At 38.3% G+C, this 20,775-nt stretch overlaps 1 protein-coding gene across 2 annotated transcripts in view; it reads left to right on the forward strand.

Annotated features, from left to right (window-relative positions):
• irs1 (insulin receptor substrate 1) overlaps positions 1-20,775 on the forward strand; it is a 37,301-nt gene that overhangs the window by 10,026 nt on the left and 6,500 nt on the right. The window lies entirely within an intron of this gene.

Here is a 20,775-nt window from a genome sequence, read left to right on the forward strand (position 1 = left end):
CTCTTCTAACTTGAACTTCTCTCTTATCTAAGTCAATATTTTAATCACTGATTGTGTTTTCTTTTATTAATAATGATAATGCAGTTTCGCCTTTTCCAAGAAAAAAATCCTGTACTTTTCCGCCATGGATATTGATGAGTAAACAGATACATTACCCTTTTAAAGGATAATGTGTAACTGAGTAGAATATCAGGGTCCGAACAATCAAATAAAGGAACTATAAAAAGCCATAAAAAAAAAAAACGTCATTTAAGGTGACACAATGCCAAACTTTGGTGAGAAACTTGTAAGTGTGAAAGAGTAGGGACAGGGATAGCTGTACTAAGAATCATTTATAGCTTTGGCACTGTCTTCCTTTTCCAGTGTGGGTGAGCATGGAATTGTAAACTTGAAAGGATAAATAATGCTTAATGAAAAAAAAAAGAGGCTACAAATGCTGTAAGTTATGTTTTGGGCTTCTTTAATAGCTCAAGATGACCACAGCCCTTTAACAGGGAAGGCTTTTTTAAGATGCCCCCCCCCAGCATCTCCTTATCTTCATTTTGCTAATTCACAGCATGTGAGAAATCAGTGCATTCTGCGTCAGAGTTGAATGATCAGCCCTGTAGCATTGGCATCTATGAAGGACAAACCTTATTTTCTGATTGATGATTTACAACAATTCCTAAGCTTAGTTTCTTGCCTGCTTTCTTGTTTTTCAGGCTGACCTCTCTGGAGCTGTGGAAGAGAGTGGATCTCCTTCACTCCGCTCAGTGTGCCTTTGCGCTAAGCATGGGCGATGCCACTAGAACTCAAAAGATAGCTTAACAATCCTAGCTCCTGTGGTTGATTTTAAGGCTTATGCCACACGGGGCCTGCAGATAGACGCATGTTGAGGATCTGCCCTTACACTTCTAAAATCTTATTGTTGTGCCTTCACCTGGAGCCATTGTGTCGGCTTAGGTGCAAGTACATGAAGCGGAATTTGGTGCAAAACCGCTCATGCTTGGTGTGCCTATATCCTGATGCAGTGGCTCCAGATGAAGGCACAACAATAAGATTGTTGCACCACATAGCTCCTATGATTCAGCATTCCTCTCTACGGTTACTATAAGTTTAGTATATAAAATATGGTATTTCTTGTCTTACTGACTTATTTTAGCCATTCATTCTTCTAGTAGTGGCACAGCTGACAATTTATATTGTTTTGTTGCTAAATGGGAATTCCTATTGTCTTTGTATGGAGGATGATTCCTAGATAGGACCCTCAAGCAATGGGAAATGTGGTATTTAAATAATTTTAAATATTAGTATTACATTAGTACTGAATAACATGCATGCGTTAATAGTAATATAGGTTTCCAGTTACAGTGTACTTTAGCTGCACCATAAATACAACACTGTAGCTGTTTTATATATGAAGTATACTATTTTTTTTTTTAGGCTTGAAAGCTAAACTTTGACATGTAAGATAGGAAAAGACGTGCTGGTTTTGTTTTATTTCACCAGTTTATAACACCAGTGAGTGAGGTGCTGTTTCTGTGTGATAACAATGCAGAGCCTTCACAAGTTTTTCATTGCTTTGATTAGTATCTGCTTAATTCCCAAGAAGCTATTTGCTCACTGTTACTACTTCTGCAAAGTAAAACATTAGTTTTATTCTCATCTCCTCCTCCTGGGGATGACTTCTGAGCTAGAACAATTAAATCTGGAGCTATACTGGTTGATTAACTTTAGTGTAATTCCAACTAGTAGCAAATGATAACTATCCATCTTCATCTTTAGCTTATTGCTATTCTAGAGTACTGTCTTCTTTAAAACACTAGTGTTTCATTGGGTATTCATATAGTTCAATTACACTATAAATTGCCTGTATTTTCTGCAGCATCCCAAAGTTTTTACATATAAAATACTATATGTGTCCTCTGGCATCCAGTGAGAATTTCTGGCTATAGAGACTTCATAACTGTTGCTTCTCAGCCTGTACTGTACTGTGTTACTATTGTGAAGCCTAAATACAAGATTAATTATTTTATTAAAGCTGAGTTATGTAAGTGACAACAACTATTTTCATAAAACCCTATCTTTTCTGAGGGCTATGGCACATAAGGATATTTGTCACCACGGGTGACATATCTCCTGGAAATACCTTCATGTAAAACACATACAGCAGTTCACAGTATTCTGGGCATTTTCTTGCAATTAATTGAATTGCTGAGTGTAATGAATTCCGATCACAAGGTATTTATAGGTGATTCCCCCCCCCCCGGGTAGCATAGTTGGGTGACTAAATCATCACCGTGGTTGGCCAGCTTATCGTAAAATGAATTTTAGGTCTGGTTTGATGCTCTTTTTCAACACAGGTAGCTAAATCAGTGGTGTTTGTAAATAACTTTGATTCTAAACAAAAAAAACAATGAATGTGTTATTTATTTTGCCAGCTAAGCCCCACCCCCCTCTAAATTTTGTTTTGTGTATATGTGTTTTGTGATCCCTTTCATGGTCTTTGTTCACCGGCCAAGACCTGTCTTTCATCTAAACTATGGCCTAAAAACTGAGGTCCCAAAGTGATTGACTGGTGAGAACAGTATATCAGTTTCCCATGTCGCGCCCAGTCTACAAGAGTATTTCTTACTTAATTAAACCAAAGGAATGCGATGCAATTCCCAGACTTTATTTTTTCATTGTTAAGGCAAATGCGCCAGACTTTGTCATCCTAGCTGATAAAGCTCAGTATTCCATTACATTCCCTATCCATTTTTAACATTTTTTGTAAACTATAAAGCAGAGATGATGCTAATTTTGAATTAAATAAAATTGAAGTGATACTTTTAAATCATACTTTTTTATTGCAAATATAAGGCTACAGATGGATCCCAAAACAACCATTTGGGACTTTTCCTGCCCAAATAGTTTCCATACACTCCCTTTAGTCTCTAAACTATGAGTATCCTCAGAGGAAAACAGGTGGTTGACCATTAATGAAAGGTTTCTCAGCTCTAGTTCTTCACCCACTCATCATTTTACACATCTTGAAAGTTGGCATCTGTGATACTTCTCATTGCTAAATGATCGTGCACCCCCTATTAGTACTTTATGGTGGTGGGTTAAATAAAAAAAGGGGACAGGAAATTACACAGATTGATTCTCTGAAATCTAAATGTTAGATCTGAGGGTTTCAGTATGGCAGCTGTGTATTTAAGGAATTAATTTGAACAAATGAATGCAGTTAATTAAAGCTATGAAATGATTAGATAAAAAGAAAGGAGTATGCTTTCTCATTTAAGAGGAACTTGTGTCTTTTTCTTTCTTGAACTACATCTCCCAGCATCTGTCCCCACTGAAGCAACATTAGATGAGAATTGTAGTTGAACAGCTGGAGAACTATAAGTTTGTGTTGTCTGAGGGGAACAGCTATGATAAAGCACAAACATTCACTTTTACAGCATTTGCTGTTTTTTTAGCCGGGCAACTAATAGCAACTATAGAAAGAAACATTAGGAATTATTAAAGGGTAAAGACTGCTTCCTTATGCCTGCAGTATGATCCTTGAAGTGCCATACATGTGCATACTACGCTGGGTAATCAGATACTTTTCAAGTAATTGATACTTCCTGTAGTTGACACTGGATAATGAAAATGCTTTCATTCCTTATTCTTCTGAAGGTGATCTTTAAACCATCGACAAAAATACATTTCGTATTTTAAACACACCAGGTTTTAAGTGAATTCATTAGATGAATTTAGGTATGGTGCATTTTTTTCATTTATAAAGATAAGTGCACTTTGTTGCTCTGTATGCCTCAGGATTACTGGTGCAGAGAGCAGAACTGACCTTAAACGGTCAAAACTAGTTATTTTCTGTGTGATCAACTGCCAAATGCAGCTCCGTAAATATATAGCACCTAGTAGCTGGCCCTCTCTTTATGCAAGCATGCATTTCTCATATATATACAATAATTAACTTGCCCAGTGTACTAGTAGCACCCCTGCACTACCCTCTTGCCACAGCAGCCTGATTATTCAAATATGCTACCTGCTTTGTTGAAGGAACAATTCACAGTGAAACAGTTGGGTTGATTAGGTTGGGCTGGGTGGCATGTTGGGTAATAGTTGAAGAAAGGGAAAAATAGCATGAGGGTGATTCTCTTTAAGTGTAACTAGGCTAGACAGTCATATCACTTGACTGGCCATTATTGCCCATGCAGCCTTTCCTATTCTGCTTCAGGGGTATAGGGAGGCTGCTAATTTTCTAGTACAGGTATGGGATCCCTTATCCAGAAACCTGTTATCCAGAAAGTTCCAATTACGGAAAGGCCATCTCCCATAGACTCCATTATAAGAAAATAATTCTAATTTCTTTTACTCTGTAATAATAAAACAGTACCTTGTACTTGATCCCAACTAAGATATAATTAATCCTTAATGGAGGTAAAACAAGCCTATTGGGTTTATTTAATATTTAAATGATTTTTAGCAGACTTAGGGGCTGATTTACTAACCCACGAATCCGACCCGAATTGGAAAAGTTCCGACTTGAAAACGAATATTTTGCGACTTTTTCGTATGTTTTGCGATTTTTTCGGATTCTGTACGAATTTTTCGGATCCAATACGATTTTTGCGTAAAAACGCGAGTTTTTCGTATCCATTACGAAAGTTGCGTAAAAAGTTGCGCATTTTGCGTAGCGTTAAAACTTACGCGAAAAATGCGCAACTTTCGCGTAAGTTTTAACGCTACGCAAAATGCGCAACTTTTTACGCAACTTTCGTAATGGATAGGAAAACTCGCGTTTTTACGCAAAAATCGTATTGGATCCGAAAAATTCGTACAGAATCCGAAAAAATCGCAAAACATACGAAAAAATCGCAAAGTACCGATCATTACGAAAAAAACGCAATCGGACTCCATTCGACCCGTTCGTGGGTAAGTAAATCAGCCCCTTAGGTTATGGAGATCCAAATTACAGAAAAAAAAATAGCTGTAGTGAATCTGCTTATCTGAAATTTTCATGATTTCTGTGAGTAGTCTAGCCCTTTTGTAGGTGTAAAGGCAACCATACATGGGCAGATTTAAGCTGCAGATTCAGGTCCTTCAGATTTGGCTGCTTATCTGCCCATGTATCGGGCCCTCCAACAGGCCTCCCCGAACAATATCTATCCAAAAATTGGGTAGATGTCGATCAGGCACGATTGATATTTGTGGATCAAGGACCGCATCGGCTCATTCACACGGTCTTCGCTCCGACTTGTATCCCCCTCATTGTAATGTGATTGTTTGGGTCTATTAGCTTGATATTGCACACCCAAGGGGGGCATATTGGGGGTAAGATTCACTCGTTTGGCGACCTTGCCGTACAAGTAAATCTTACAATGTTTGACCTCCTTAAATTGCATGTGCATGCCAAGTGAACTTTGTTCAGGCATGATTGTCTTTTTTTCATTTTCATGGATAGAAGCCTATAAATAAATGGTAACCCAGCCTCACTGTAGGAGAGGGTTAATGTATCTTTCTACTGCTGCTCAGCAGAACCTGCCTGTAGGGGAGTTTCTGACTTACAGATACATAGCTACAATGTCATTCTGTCATTAGGTGGTATAGATACTATAAAAATCAAAAGGGGAAAAAAAGATCCATATAAAATGTATATACATCAGGTTTTTATTAAATTATTTATCTGTTTCAGAGCTCTGAGATTTATTGATGTGCAATTTTCTGATCGCACTTGACATTTCTAGGCCACTGCTTTAGAAGATGTCTCCGGGGATTTATCCTTAAGTAGCTGGGAGATGTCCTGTTTTGTGTGCTCTAAATTTCTAGCCCGTGTTTTTCATCAAAGGATCTTCTGTTGTCATGATCATATAGTAACGCTTCTAATATGAGATATTCTTGTCTTTTTCTCAAAGTATTTAGTAGGTTTACGCATCAATATTCCTTAGCACTACATACAGATTATACAACTTCTCACTCATGCATATATGGTTATATGGTATATAGTAATCAGGGGCAAGCATTTTATTAATTCACTGTCTGTGATTACACCTTCATTTTGAGGTTTAAAAAATATATATATTTTTTTAACATAACGACCATGTCCAATGTTGCTGTGTGTTTTTTTTCGTTATATGCAAGTAGATGATTTGAAGGCAACATTTATAGTGTATTAATCTTTGAATAGGCACCAAGGTAAGCTGCTTTTATTTTTCTGCAATCTGTGTTTAATGCGTGTCAGGCCTTGCAGTTTTTATCGGGACTAAGGAGAGCTGACAGCCAGCTGCAGATTTGCATCCCACCTGCAGTTTCCTAATTAGCAAAATGTCTCAGACACCACGGAAAATCCCTCATTGCTGCAGTATTACCTGCTGCTGTAGATATGAAATGATTTAATCTCTTAATTATTCATCTGCTAACTAGATAGTATAGGTCGCTACTTAGGGTTTGCTAGGCAAGCACCTTGATATAGATCAATGGCGACTTTTCCTCTTATTCTTTAGAGAAAGGTGTATAACAAAAGCATTTATTACTTTTACTTCTGTACTTAACTTGGAGCTTTACATTACTTCTTTAACTGATCTATTAAGTATCAAGTAATCAGTCAGCAGAAGCCATGCTTAGCTGCTAAACAGAAAGCTTTTGTAGTGTGCTTGGGAATTTGGGATTCTGTCATGATTTTTATGGTGCACTTTTTTTTAATTTCTAAATGACACTGTTTACATAGCAAATAATTTACTCTACCATTTAAAATGTTATTCTTGATCCAACAAATGTATTTTTTAGTGGTAATATTGGTGTGCATTCTGCCTGAGTCTGAGCTTTCAGAAGGAGCCAGAGCTACACATTAGAACTGCTTTCAGGTAACCAATTGTTTCTCCTACTCCCATGTAACTGAGTCATGAACCATACTTGATTTTTTTTACCATTGAGTGCTATCTATCACTTATAACAGGGAACCGCAACCATTTATACCCCTGAGCCACATTTAAATGAAAAAAGTGTTGGGGAGCAACACAAGCATGAAAACGGTTCCTGGGGGTACCAATAAGAGCTATAATTGGCTACTTAATATGGATTGGCAACCTACAGAAGGCTCTGTTTGGCATTATACTGGGTTTTTATGCAACCAAAACTTGCCTCCTTACCAGAAATTCAAAGATAAGCACCTGCTTTGAGGCCACTGGGAGCAACATCCAAGGGGTTGGCGAGCAACATGTTGCTCATGAGCCACTGGTTGGGAACACTGACTTATAACAATACAGGTGTCAGGGAGCTGCTATCTTTCTACCTTCCCATTGTTTTGTTAATCAGCGGCGGAGGGCAGGGCAGAAGGGAGAGGGGTGATAACACTCCAACTTGCAGTGCAGCAGTAAAGTCACATGGCTGTGGCATCCTGGGAAATGAAGAATATGGCTAGCCTCATGTGTAATTTTAAAACTAAACATTAAAAAGTATGTTTGGGCTTTTAAAAAAAAAATGGATTTTAATGCGGGACTGCTGGAAAATCTCTAACTGATGTGTTTTGGGGAAAAAAATGTTCTTTAATTACAGTATTTCTTTAAGGGCATCTACATAAAACAATTAAATTTTAGGATTCTTTTGCCACTAATGTATATTTATTAATTATATTAATATTATGACATCACACACAGCAATATGTGGAGCCAGCTGATAGTCATGGGGCCATAAAAACACCTTGGAGATCCACTTTGGCCTTAAGCCCATCATTTGGACAGCCCTTCCTTAGGTTGTGTACAAAGAGTGTCCATTGAGGTTTGAGTACTTCAATTGTGTAACCATATTTAAAGTGGATAAATGTATGCTGGTGTTTGAACCAACTCCTAGCCAACAAGAGTATTGGGCCATTTTCTGGGACTGGCCAGTCTGTAGTGAAATGCGATGGGCTTAGGACTGTTAGTAATCATCATATAGTCTTATGGCTTTTCTAGTACCTGTACCAATTAATTCCATCAATTTAAACTGACATTTACTTTTTGCACTTTTGAGTCTTGAGAGGTTACACAAGTTAAAAAATTCCTCATGTATTGTAATCACACAGTTTAATGTTGTTGAAGTGTGTGTTCTTAGCTCATACACGCTCCAGTATTACAATTTACACAGGAAGTACTGCTGGACATTTATAGACTCCAAGCCAAACATCTTGCGCAATGTGTGCAGCAACATTGCTGTGTACTAACTATTGAGAAATATATGACTTTTGCCAATTACTCTTGGTTTTGTAATGTCAAAAAAGGTGACTTAGAAGGTCATTTTGGTTGTGTCAAGCAACATACTAAACCCCTTCCAGATTCCTTTTCCACTGTACATTTACAAACATTTGCACCCTATACACCCTATCTAGTGGTTTATATCCACTCTGTATCATTTACATTTTGTTTCTGCTATGTAAGGCTAATGTCCCACGGGGAAATTTAGTCGCTGCGATTTTTAAAAAGCAAGTTCCAGAGACAAGTTGCTCATCTTTTCCTAACAAGCGGTTATTAGAGATTTCAACAAAGGAGCTATTCTATTTCCCACAAATCCAGGTGTCATATTCCCCACCCACAATTAGAAATTACATTCAGTGCAATGGGGAAATTGCAGCGACTTCCCGCTCAGTGGGTTTTACTTTTAGTAATTCCAATAGTTTAAATGACAATGCTTTAGCGCAATAAGCGATTTGAAGTGGTGTCGTTGGTTTAGGTACTGGCGATTTATATTCTTCTCTATGTAGAGACAAAACTAGCGACTTTCCGCTGGAACTCGCTTTTTAAAAATCGCAGCGACTAATCTCTCCTCGTGGGACATTAGCCTAATGCAGTTTTTACTCCCTTTGTTGCCTGCTTGTCCTGCTACTGAAGCTCTTTGCCAGTTTGTTCAAAAATACAAAGCTGCCATAAAGCTTTTCAACTGGCATAACAAGAAGATGGACAATTATTGATATTAATACACTTAGATTCTCTTCTGGGACAAGGACTAATGTGAATAATTAACAATCACAGTAAACACGGGCATGCTAAATAAATAACTATAATAGCTATGTAATGGCAGTAGGGCAGCAGTGCTTTTGTATTGCATGTTGCATCCCCCTGTAAAGCAGCAAAAGAGGTTAATCCACCAAAGCTGCCACACAAAAAGGTGCAGCCCTGGCATGTTATCTTGCAGGCCTTTGAACTTCTGGCTAGGAATGTGCTTCAGTACGGAAGAGCGAGCTGTTTTTGGCGCTTGAAACTCAGCAGAGGAATGTTATTGTGTCTTCAAAGCTTGTTTCACACAAGCCTTTGTTGGGCCGGATCTGTGGGGCAGAGGCTTGCTATTATCAGGCACACACAAAGCCCCTCCAGCCTACCCATTCTGATCTAATTGGGTGGCGATGTCTATTCATCCTGAGGGCTTCAGCTCTATATTCAATAGGACATCACACTGGAATCCAATTTAGTGAGTCATCTTTGAATGTGAAATGTTTTTAAACTACCATTCCCTCAGAAGAGAGCTCCTTTTATTGGATTCCCTTTGTCTCCCTCACTGTATTTTATGCGTTGGTTTGCAAGATCATGGGCTTTTTGATTTTTTGTCCTTTTACCTAAAACTAACTGTGGGCCAATTAACCACAATTTTCTAATAGGAAATCGGACTAAGTGTCAAAACCCTCCCACAGCCCCAGGCTTATTAGCTCAATTCATCTCCTGGCTCCGATGGAATAGTTCTACTACTACTACTGCATAACATAGCCAGAGCTTTCAATATGTACCCAGCTATGTACCCAACTCATTGCCTTTCTAGGCTGGTTATTTCATACATTTCCTTGACTAAACAGATGTAAATTATATGTATCTCATGTTTTATCGCAGACCTGACAAAACAAAAGGTTGTTAAAGGGCTTCAAATAATGTAAAATTGCTATTTTATTCTGACATTTTCTTCATTTAAGTAGTCCTGCACTGTGGTGCTTGGGAGGAAGCAGTAAGAAAACTGTGAAAATACCATAGCAAAAAATTAACTTAAATTGAAAAAGTGCTCAGCAGAGCAATGTTGTATACTGTTTTGGATGTGTTTAGTTCAACTTTAACAAAGTTGTCTTTTTTGGCACTAGAAATGGGGAAGTGAACAGAGACTGGTTTTGGTACAGGAGGTATATGATACCCTGAGGAGTATACTGCAAAACCCAATACAGGTATGGGATCCCTTATCTGGCAACCCATTATCCAGAAAGTTCCAAATTACGGAAAGGCCATCTCCCATAGACTCCATTATAAGCAAATAATTCTAATTTTTAAAAATGATTTCCTTTTTCTCTGTAATAATAAAACAGTACCTTGTACTTGATCCCAACTAAGATATAATTAATACTTATTGAGGGCAAAACTATCCTATTGGGTTTATTTAATGTTCAAATGATTTTTTAGTACACGTAAGGTATGGAGATCCAAATTATGGAAAGATCCCTTATCCCGAAAACCCCGTGAGCATTCTGGATAACAGGTCCCATACCTGTATAAGTCTGGTAGCAGTGTCACCACTTCTGTGCATCATTGTACTTGTGCCTGGGGTGTGTCAGTTTGTTTTGCTGGTGCATAGACTGCTCTATTACAGTGTGAATACTTCAGTTCAGAAAAGGGTAACATTTACAATATTAGATAAAACATATTTATTATCCTGTGTAGTTTCAATACATACAAACACTTTGGGATAGATGGCTATTGACCAAAACATGGTGAAGTGACATTGACCCTAAGAAAGAGTTTTTAAGAGCAACATTTATAAATATTTTGGTTCTGTTTGTGGTTATAGCGCTAGATTGTCCATATTTGGTAGAATAATGGTATGTTTATGCATGTCTGTAGCAGGGCCCCCTAACCCTAACTATCTCTAATACTCTTAATATTCTTATGAAGGTTATTTCTTTGCAGGTTTTTTAATTCCCTATCCCTTTTCCTAGAAACTTGCCATCAAAATGGAGGCTAATGTAATACAGTTGAACTGTACTGGAATTTAGACTGTAAACATCTTTCTGGAGTGCACATGTTTGGCTGTGTGTGCAGCCACGATGGCTGTGAGTTGGAAACCCCAAGAGGGGCTTTAGTTCCAAAATGTGTCCTCAAAAGTAAGGTCATGCAGCTGATGGAGGCTCGGTGCAATCGGAAAACGATATGCAAGGAAAGCAAGGGAGCAGCAAAGAATTTCATGGCCTCGGGCCACAGCTCACAGCTATCCGATAGCTCCCTCCGCCCCCACAAAGCTGGAGGTTTTAGAATAAACGAGATCTTCTGGAAAAAGATCTTGCGAATGCCTGCGAAGGCAAGTAGGTTTGCAAAGCGGGACTTCCATCAAGAGCATATTAAAGCTAAAACATTGCTCCCTTCCAGTAGTTTTGGTGGCAGAAAGCCTGCATGGCCGCAATTATTTGTGTTAATTGCTACTTAACCCCTTCACCAAACAGTTTCACTCACAATGCCTGCCGCTGTTACATGGATGGTTAGTGCTTATGCTTTGAAAGAGTAGCGTTAGCTCAATTACCCATAGCATCTGTAGTGGAGAAGAGGGAAGCATTGTTTCCTCTGGCCTGAACCCCAAATAAAAGTTTTAATTACCATGAAGATCAGAGTTGTTGTGTAATACATAATAGGATATTCTTAGAGGACATTTTGTTTATGTATCATTTCATATTAACATTTTGACCAAAATCCAACTGGTTAAAATGAAAGTCCCTCTTTCCACTTTTTTTTTTCCATTCCTTTATGAAATATTTACAGAAGTGCTAATTAACCCTTTATGTGCCATAGAGCATAAAATTTACTGATTTACTTTGTTTCTCAGGTTGCAGGTTATTTAGTGCTGCATTGTGAGCAAAAAAATTCACCAATTAAATGTATGAAAATTTACATAAAAATTTGAGCACAGCAAGTGAACCCTCAGTAACTGATGAATTTGTACAATAAATGCTGAATATCGGGCAGCTTTTTGATTAACTCCTGTAATTGTTTCCAACTGGTGTTTTATGGTAGGGTTGCTCTTGAGAAACATTATGCAGCAGAACGTGCTTTATCACTAGATTTGGCAATTTACATCATTTCATAGCAACTAAATTCAACTAAAATAAATTCAAACTTTTGCCCAAAATCCTTTCAGTAGGGTAATCTAACTAGCCAATGGATCAACAGAGAGATTTCCACAGTTAATTGGGTAATCCTAAATGGGAAAACTGCCATTGTAAGTACTAAGGGCCTCCCCTGGCTCACATGATTCCCTGTGCTCACACACACGTTAGGGCAATGAATGGACAGAGTTCTTACCGCACTCCCACACTGAGCTGCATTATTTCCTTTCAGGTGCACCCCCCCCCCCCATATGCTTTCAGTAGTAACCCAATTTAGCCTTCTCTCCCCCAGTCTCCCGCCATCTAGTAGTATTCTCACGATTTTTTGGCTATCCCCCAAAGTTTGTGTCACGTTTTTCAGGTAGCAATTTTTCATTTTCAACAGGCCATTTGTGCATGTATGTGACATACCTTCTGGAAGCGTGCATATGATGTCACTTCCGGGTACCAGGAACATTTTTTACTGGCGCACTCTTAAGGTTGACAGTTCTACAGGTGATCAAAAAGATAACAAATGCTATCCATTATACTGTATGCCATTTCTTTAAAGTGCATTTTTAAGATGATTTGTGTTGGCTGCACCTTTAACTTACCCCTCTCCCTTGATTTTAAAGAGGAATATGGGTTAATGTCACTATGCAACTGTATTAAGGCTTAGGGGCTGTTGTACCTCTTCCTGCTTACAGCACCATCTTTACACAGACAAAAAATCGCCAACTGGTGTATGTCCAAGGGTGAGCAATAGGGGGATGCTGGTGTGGTATGGAAGAGCATAAAGCTGCTCCTTGTACTTAAACATGTGTTAAGGCTTTTTTTTCCCTTTAAAATGCATAGCACACAGAAATTGTACCTGCTGTATGTGAAGAACTTTATCTTTGATGGTTTGAAGTCGTGTAAACGCTGGTATCTGACGCGTGGCATGAACAGTGCTGTTTTGTGGTTTTACTCCTAATGTTTTTTGGCATGGATTTCTGCTCTATTCTTCCGAGGGAAACCATTTCAGTGCTTTGCATACTTCTGAAGACTGTAAAACCACAAGATAATATAAAAGGAAAGCGCTGAGAATATTAAACTATTGCGATAAAAAGAAGCTAAAAATAGGCAAAGGAAAGCAGTTGGCCACACGACACAACTGACCATGAATAGAAATGTGATTTGTGCTTTCCGTTTGTAGGTTTATTTATGGAAATGGACTTAGTTGTGTGTGTTTTTATACATCTAAATAAACATGAGTCCTTGGAAGGGGCATAGTACATCATAGTGATTGTTGCTTATACCAGCTAAAATGTATATTGCAGTTGGCTTATGTTCAGTTGCACCCATATGCTGCAGGGGTTACTAGTACTTTAGTCACTGGGGGTAAGTTTACAGTCATTTTCACATTTTTTTAAAATGTAGAAGATTTTTTTTTTCTTCAGATTTGAAGGCTATACTGGTTGTAGATGTATCAGTTCATTATGGTATTTTCAGGTATGACAGTCACTACGGAAGATACATACATTTTTTTCATAGTATTAATATAACACGCACAGCAAACCTCATCGTCCCTTGTGCTTATGTTAAGCATGCTCTGGGTGTGAATGAAGCGCACTAACACAGAATTTGTCAAGGCAAGGGATCAAGAAGAAGGTGTAGTTCTGCAGCATCTGGGGATAGCTAGCAAAATGCAAGGCAAAGAAAGGTAATTTGTCATGTACTTTGGCCTCCTATAGTTTTAGACATACTGCTCCACTTAAAACTAAGCAATAGTACACATCTTTTTTTGGTAGGTGGTAGTCTGTCTGTGTTCTCAGGGACCAGTTCCCCATCCATTTAGACTCACAGTGTAATTCATCCCCTCCCTCAGCTTATTCCACTGTGAAGTGATGGATTCTGTCTCTGAGCTTTCAAGAGAATCTGTGTACCACCCACTATGAAAAGCAGGGGTATTTCCAGACTCACAATCCATCACTTCACAATAGAACACGGTGAGGAAGGGGCTGCAGTACTTTGACAAACTTTTATCTAAAATCCCTTAGGCTCATGAAGTATAATAGTTTCTTGTCAATCTGTGGAATCAGGTATGTTTTTGTAAAATTTAATATATATATAGATATATATAATCTATTCCGACAGGGGTCCCAGGTGGAACAAAACACTTCTATGTTGATGAAACAATAAATATTTTGTACTTTTCAGGTCAAATGCTGTGAATGCTTTGCGTTTATTCGCTATATACTGTATATAGCTAAGGAAAACCTTTACTTGATGCTCTAAGAGTGTAAGAATTTGGGCTAAAGCCTAAGCCTGCCTCTTTTTAGCCACTTTTTAAAAATGTCACCCTCAATCAAAGGTCCAGGCAGCAATAATCATCAACTGCCTTTTTGGCAAATAACCAAAAATGACACAAAAATGTCTCTCTCCCCTAAAAATAACCAGCCTTCATCCTCCTTCCACCAGGGACTGGAATACAGATCCCTGAAGCTGCCATCGAGATGCAGGGGTAAAATGTATATTTTTAAGCCATGTTTTTCTCTCTACCATGTGTTCTGTGCAGCTGCTGACATATGACAACCTATGGCTTCAAACTTCAAATTGGGGGGGGGGGGGGGGGGGGGTACTGTTTTCAAAAGTCCATAGAATTGGGTGGATTAATGCTGAATGAATGTGTGACAATAAGTAACCAATGTTAGCTTTCATAACAATACTGAGACCATAAATAAGGGATTATGTGTTTTAAAAACACAGTGATGGGAAATATCTGATATAATATACACAACAACATTTTTTAAAAGCATATTTTAAAGAAAGAGAAACTCAACTTGTGTTTCTGTTCTGTGGTATTCTTGCATTGTTGTTTTTGTACAGAAGATTTCTTTGCTGCAGATTTTCCTATATCCTGCCTTATTGCATGACCATGAAGAGCATCCTTCTTAAATCCTTATTATATTATTATTATTATTATTATATTATTGCTCAGGAATAGGTAGTGAAGAATGCTATGACAAACAATATGGTAGCCCTAGTAATTTATGCAGACATACAGATAAGGATGATTCTATGCATGTACAAAACTATACTAGTGAGTATCCATAGGCTTCTATTATGATATAATTGTTAGCTGGGGACCAGAAGCCCAGCATCTGGGTAGAGCAGGCATGTAAAGTTCTGCATATGTTTCTTGATTTTGAGGTATAGCAACCTTTTGTTATTCATCTTTAGTATCCATTATCAGCTAGGCCAAGATGTTTATTAGTAAGGTTCCATTTTAAAAAGAATGTCACGTGTTAAAGGAACAGTAACACCAAAAAATAAAAATGTTTTTAAGTAATCATAATACAATGCACTGTTGCCCTGCACTGGTAAAATTTGCACATTTGCTTCAGAAACACTTCTATAGTTTATATAAAAAGCTGCTGTGTAGCCACGGGGGCAGCCATTCAAGCTGGAAAAAGGAGAAAAGGCACAGGTTACATAGCAGATAACCTATAAAACACCATTGTATTGTACAGAACTTATCTGTTAGCTGCTATGTAACCTGTGCCTTTTCTCTTTTAAATGGCTGCCCCCATGGCTACACAGCAGCTTCATTTACTAAACTATAGTAATGTTTCTAAAGCAAATACACCAGTTGCACCAGTGCAGGGCAACAGTACATTATACTGTAGTTCCTTTTATATACTTTCATTTTTTGGTGTTACTGTTCCTTTAATGCAGTCTCGGGGCTGTAGACTGCAGGCCTTCATCGCTGTACTCTCATACCTGTTATTTATCATAAAGCAGTGATTTTGACTGTATTTTTATTGTATGTAGAGTCAACAGTTTGAACAGAAAATGTGAGCATTGCCCCTACTATTAATACAATAAATTCAATTTAACGTGTATGCATGTATAAAGTTAACTCCTTGCTTTGTTTTTTTATGACACCTCAGGTTTAACCCCAGCTGCTGTATGTCTGCAGTTCCCAGTATGCATCCCTCTAACCGCAATCACCATTACCTTCCAGTGTCCTACTACTTCTTGAGGAAGTTGGAAAAAAAACACAGTTAGGGTGCTGTGCTTGCCCCACAGTCGTTCTACTGTTGAAATCCATTCTTATGCAGGTTATCATCTTTCCATCGTTTTCTGAAGTCACATCACCCTCAATGCATATCTATTTTGCACCTACGCACAGTTTTGATTTATTTTCCATGGTGCCCATTTCAACTGCTAACTTTAGATTCAGATAAACAGCACAGAGTGGGTTAGATGTATTAGTTTTCATAGAGGCAGCAGAGGGGGAACTCCTGTAGCTCTGAAAGGCTTGCTTTAATAGAAGCGGCCCCACCAGTCATTGCCTGTTGATAGTATAGTACTCTTCTTGTGAGCCTGTACCTTATTTTGGTGTTAGGAATCATGTATAACATACATACATATAGATATACGAACTGAACTTTTAGTAATCCTTTTAAAAGTGAGAATTTGCAGTTTTTTTATAGTACCTATTTGTGAACTGGCTTCACAATAGTGGCGTGGCCCTTTGCATGTCCTAAGGGCAAGAAAGGGTTTACCTGTTGCAGTGGGGAGGGTGCCAGTCTGTTGTATGTTCTATAAAAACTCTACCTGGACTACTTGCTGGGGAGTGTTGTGCTACCATTTTTAACCTGCCCCAGTAGTCCTTTGGGTTAAGTGCATGTGGAGTACACTAATGGGGTTGTTTAATTACCACAGGAGCTCAAGTGCAAGAAGTATAAGAGGGACCTTTCCTGTTATTTGGAGCTTTCTGGATATTGGATTTCTGTATGAGAAATTTTATAATTGTACTGTGCATGTATCCATCCCAAGCCTATGCTATGGTTAAAAGAGAAGGTAAATAGACATTGTCACTTCTTGCCAAGTACCCTGGGGAATTGCACAGTGATTTAACCTTTCATTGTCCTTTAATACTATGGAGTTGTTTTTTTCCTGCTTACAAAGAATGAAAACTGTGCTGATTCATGTTGACTGCCTTGTTTGGAAATGATATGTAATTAAGTCAGCATTATTGTGAAAGGTGTTCTGCAAAGGAATGATATTTAGTTGTACCCCACATACAGTGTAGTGTATTCCTCTAGGGGAGCAGGACACAATTGTACTTGGCACTAGTTTTGCAGGGAAATTAATTCCCACTTATGTCTGTCCATAATAATCTGACATTCTGCTTGTTCTCTTGAATGTTTATGAAGCATGTGTTCAATTTTTTTTTTTTTTTTTTTTAAATTACATACTCATTTTTTGGGGTGGTGTACTTTAGGGTGGTGTGGCACAGGGAGATTTGTGGTCATCGGTCATGACACCGTAGGCAGCAAATCTGTTGAAAATGCTATGACGTATGAGTTGCTTTTGCTTTCCGAAGTCGCCCGGGATTGTATTGTGTGAAAACTTCAGGTGACTTTGGAAAAAATGTTTTCCCACTGGTGATTTACATTATTGCCTGCGGGCAAGCATTCTTGGCAGACTTGTTGCCTGTGGTAGATTTAACTGTGGATGATAAATCCCTGTGTACCCTCACCCTTAGTAGCAGTGGGCTGTTTTTAAACCAATACAAGCAAACACAAAATTTCTTTTTTCTTAAATGGTTGCTTTTGCAACTTGCTATTAGGTGCTTCTTTCCCTCTTGGCATATTATTTTGCATGTGCCTGCTCGCTTGAGTGAGCCTTTATTCCTGATGTGTTTAGCAGTGTATGAGCACACACACTGCAATTCATAGAATGAGGGAACCATTTTAAGTGGATTTCTTCTCATTTGCTATGGCTTAGCAGTTTTTATGCAACATAGTATGTTTGAAAGATTTTAGGACATGTTCTAACTATTTATTGATACAATGTATACATCCGTCCTATTAAAAACTGCAGGTTAAAAATGTCATATCATTCAGCAAGGCAGTTAAAGCTAGATCAGATAAGTATTATGTGCCCCTGTGTATATCAGTGGTTTCATTTCATTTTTGCAGATGCATGGGAATCAAAGAAAATAAATGTGGCTCTATGGGGCAATCCATATAGGCATTTTATAGCTAAGTTCGAATTTCAAAACAAGTGATGGTATTTGGATCCCTGGTATGTAGGCTCCTAATGAGATTCTATACACTAAATTTGCTTTCTTCTCTAGGAAAAACATTCTAGGGTAAAGTAATGGGCCACACATATTAAAAGCCAGAAAGATAAGAGTGGAAGTTGGCAAACTGGCCCTGTGTAGTGGCCCCCTCTCTCGGCAGCTGCAAAAGCACTCTCTCTGCAGCGGAAGCAATTTATTTCAGCATTTTTCACATTCTAATCGTACCCAAACGTTTTTGGCAGATATCAATGATCTTGCTTGATGATTACGTAAAATGAACCCAACTTGCATTTTCCACTCACTTTCAGCATGTAAATAAATGATTTATGCCAGCGTTGCTTTGTGTATTTATGTAATAAATATACTTAATATTACAGATGTTTTTCTCCTTTTGTCGTACCCTTATAAGTGTAATTAATGAATCTTTATAAGCCATTTCCTCTCTCCGCTGCTTTCACCATCCTTCTGAGTGGTTTAAAAATAATGCATCTGTCACACTCCAGGCTGCATGCTTTGGAGGCAAGAGAGTGCGTCACGTTTCCCCAGCTGTAAGCATTCCAACAGGAGAACGCTCCAAAATGGACAGTTGACAAACTTGAGGGGGGAAGGGAGAGGAGGGGGGCACACTGGTTAGTAGTACTCCCTTGTTACCTCCTGCTTTACTTCTCTGGGTAACATTATCCCAAGAACACTTCAGCTCCTTTCAAAGTCAAAGCCAGGAAAGGAAGGAAATTGCTTGTGAGGTTCAAGTGCTGAGCAAGTTATAACTGTTTTAGGCTTGTAATGACTTCAGCATTGGCTTCTTGGTATTTTGCACATCATAGAAGTCCATCCCCAGCATACCACAGGTTGGATATACCTGCTGCCTGCAGCATCAGAAATCCACTCTTAATTATTTCACAGATAATGTTAGCCTACATCCTACTAACAGCCAAAAAAGAGATGACTGTTTCCTATCCCTGCTTTAGATATCAGATATTAAATTTGCGCGTCGCATAGGGTCTGCTTCTTTACCTGAGTTTTGTAGGCAGGCAGAGAGGGGAGAATATACTCTCATCCGCAGCACAGTGTCAGCCTGAGTGCTGCTACACAGAGTGGATATCAGGCTGAAAATGCCTGCTTCTGCGTTTTTCGGTCCAACCTTCACTCTGCAGATGAGAGTGGATCCGCTTTTCTCGGTCTGCCTACTAAATGCAGACGGAGTGAGTCAAACTCTGCGCAGCTTGTGTTTTTGCCCTTATGGCACCAGTACACCAGTGGAAAACTACTTCCGTGCTATTAGACAAAAATTGCTTGAGTTCAAGCCAAGAAAAAAGATTACTGCTAGTTAGAAACAATTTAAGACAATTATGAAATGTTGTTGCTATGTTATTTCCCGAGGGAGGGAAAAGATATGCAGTCAACACACATGAAGTTCTCTACTGTAAAATGGTGTAAACATTAAACATATAACAAATGTACAACAACTAACTGATACAGGAGGTATAGAATAGATGGGGAGCACCAGGAATCTGCATGTGCACTTCAGAATCAATACGCCCTGTGTGCAGCAGAGTTTCGAAGGCAATCCTTTAAAGTGGGTGTATCCTACAGCTTCAATAAGATGCAGGTTATTACCAAGTGAGAAGAGGTTCCAGAGTATTCCTGTAAGGTGGTGTTTAGTTACTTAGTTATCAGGATGGAAAAGAATAACAGGAACATTCCGATGTGGTAGGTTTTCTACATGAATCTATTGCAGATGTCATGGGCAAATAGATGTAACTTTTTTATGCTATTTTTATTTCCTGATTGCTTAGGATATTTTGAAATATATACTGTAAACCATTGTTTTTTTTCTAAATACAAGCATTAGAGACTACATTGCTATTTTATTATTGCTCTGTACATTCTTTAAATTGTTGGGATTGCACATAGCCAGCGATCTCATGTTAGTTATTGGTATTTTACACCCACAGTCCTAACTAACAATGTTGGCTGAACCAACAAAAACTAGATCTTCCCAGATCTTTCTTCACAGAGGAAAAAAAGAAAAGAAAACTTACATTTTTGAGGTGCATGCCTATACATACAGGAAGGGGCGCGGTGAGCTCTATTTACTGTGGATCCTATTTAACATCTTTTTAAATTATTTTGTTGGAATTATATTTATATATTTATTTTTTTTTATATGTGTTCTTTATTTGCACTTAATAAGCTTTAAGATTGTTATAATTATTAAATATAGATGACATTCTGGGAAACTCATACCCTTCACGTAAGTGTAAATAGTATTGTGAATTTTAGGGCCTGGGCAAATGTAGGAATGATTGCCTGATTTTTCTTAAAGAGCCACATTACCTTAATTTATGCATTTACCCTTTAATTTTAAATATATGTAAAAGTAGTAAGAGCTAAATGTTTATTTTTCTGTTGCTTTCCTGTCTAGCAAATTTTCAACTTTGGACTAAAGGTGGCCATACATGCTAAGATCCACTAGCATAGTGAGGTCGCCAAGCAAGCGGATCTTCTCCCGATATCCCCACCTACGAGCCCTAGCCCTAGGGCCACTAGTTAGTCTTTTTAATTCCAAATGCTGGGCTGACTGCTTTAGTGATGGTGCTGAGGTTCTACCTTCCCGCTCCCTTTCTTTATTTAGCCTTGCACTATTTAA

This window comes from Xenopus tropicalis, chromosome 5 (assembly GCF_000004195.4).
Source record: "Xenopus tropicalis strain Nigerian chromosome 5, UCB_Xtro_10.0, whole genome shotgun sequence".
Classification (NCBI taxonomy): Eukaryota; Metazoa; Chordata; class Amphibia; order Anura; family Pipidae; genus Xenopus; species Xenopus tropicalis.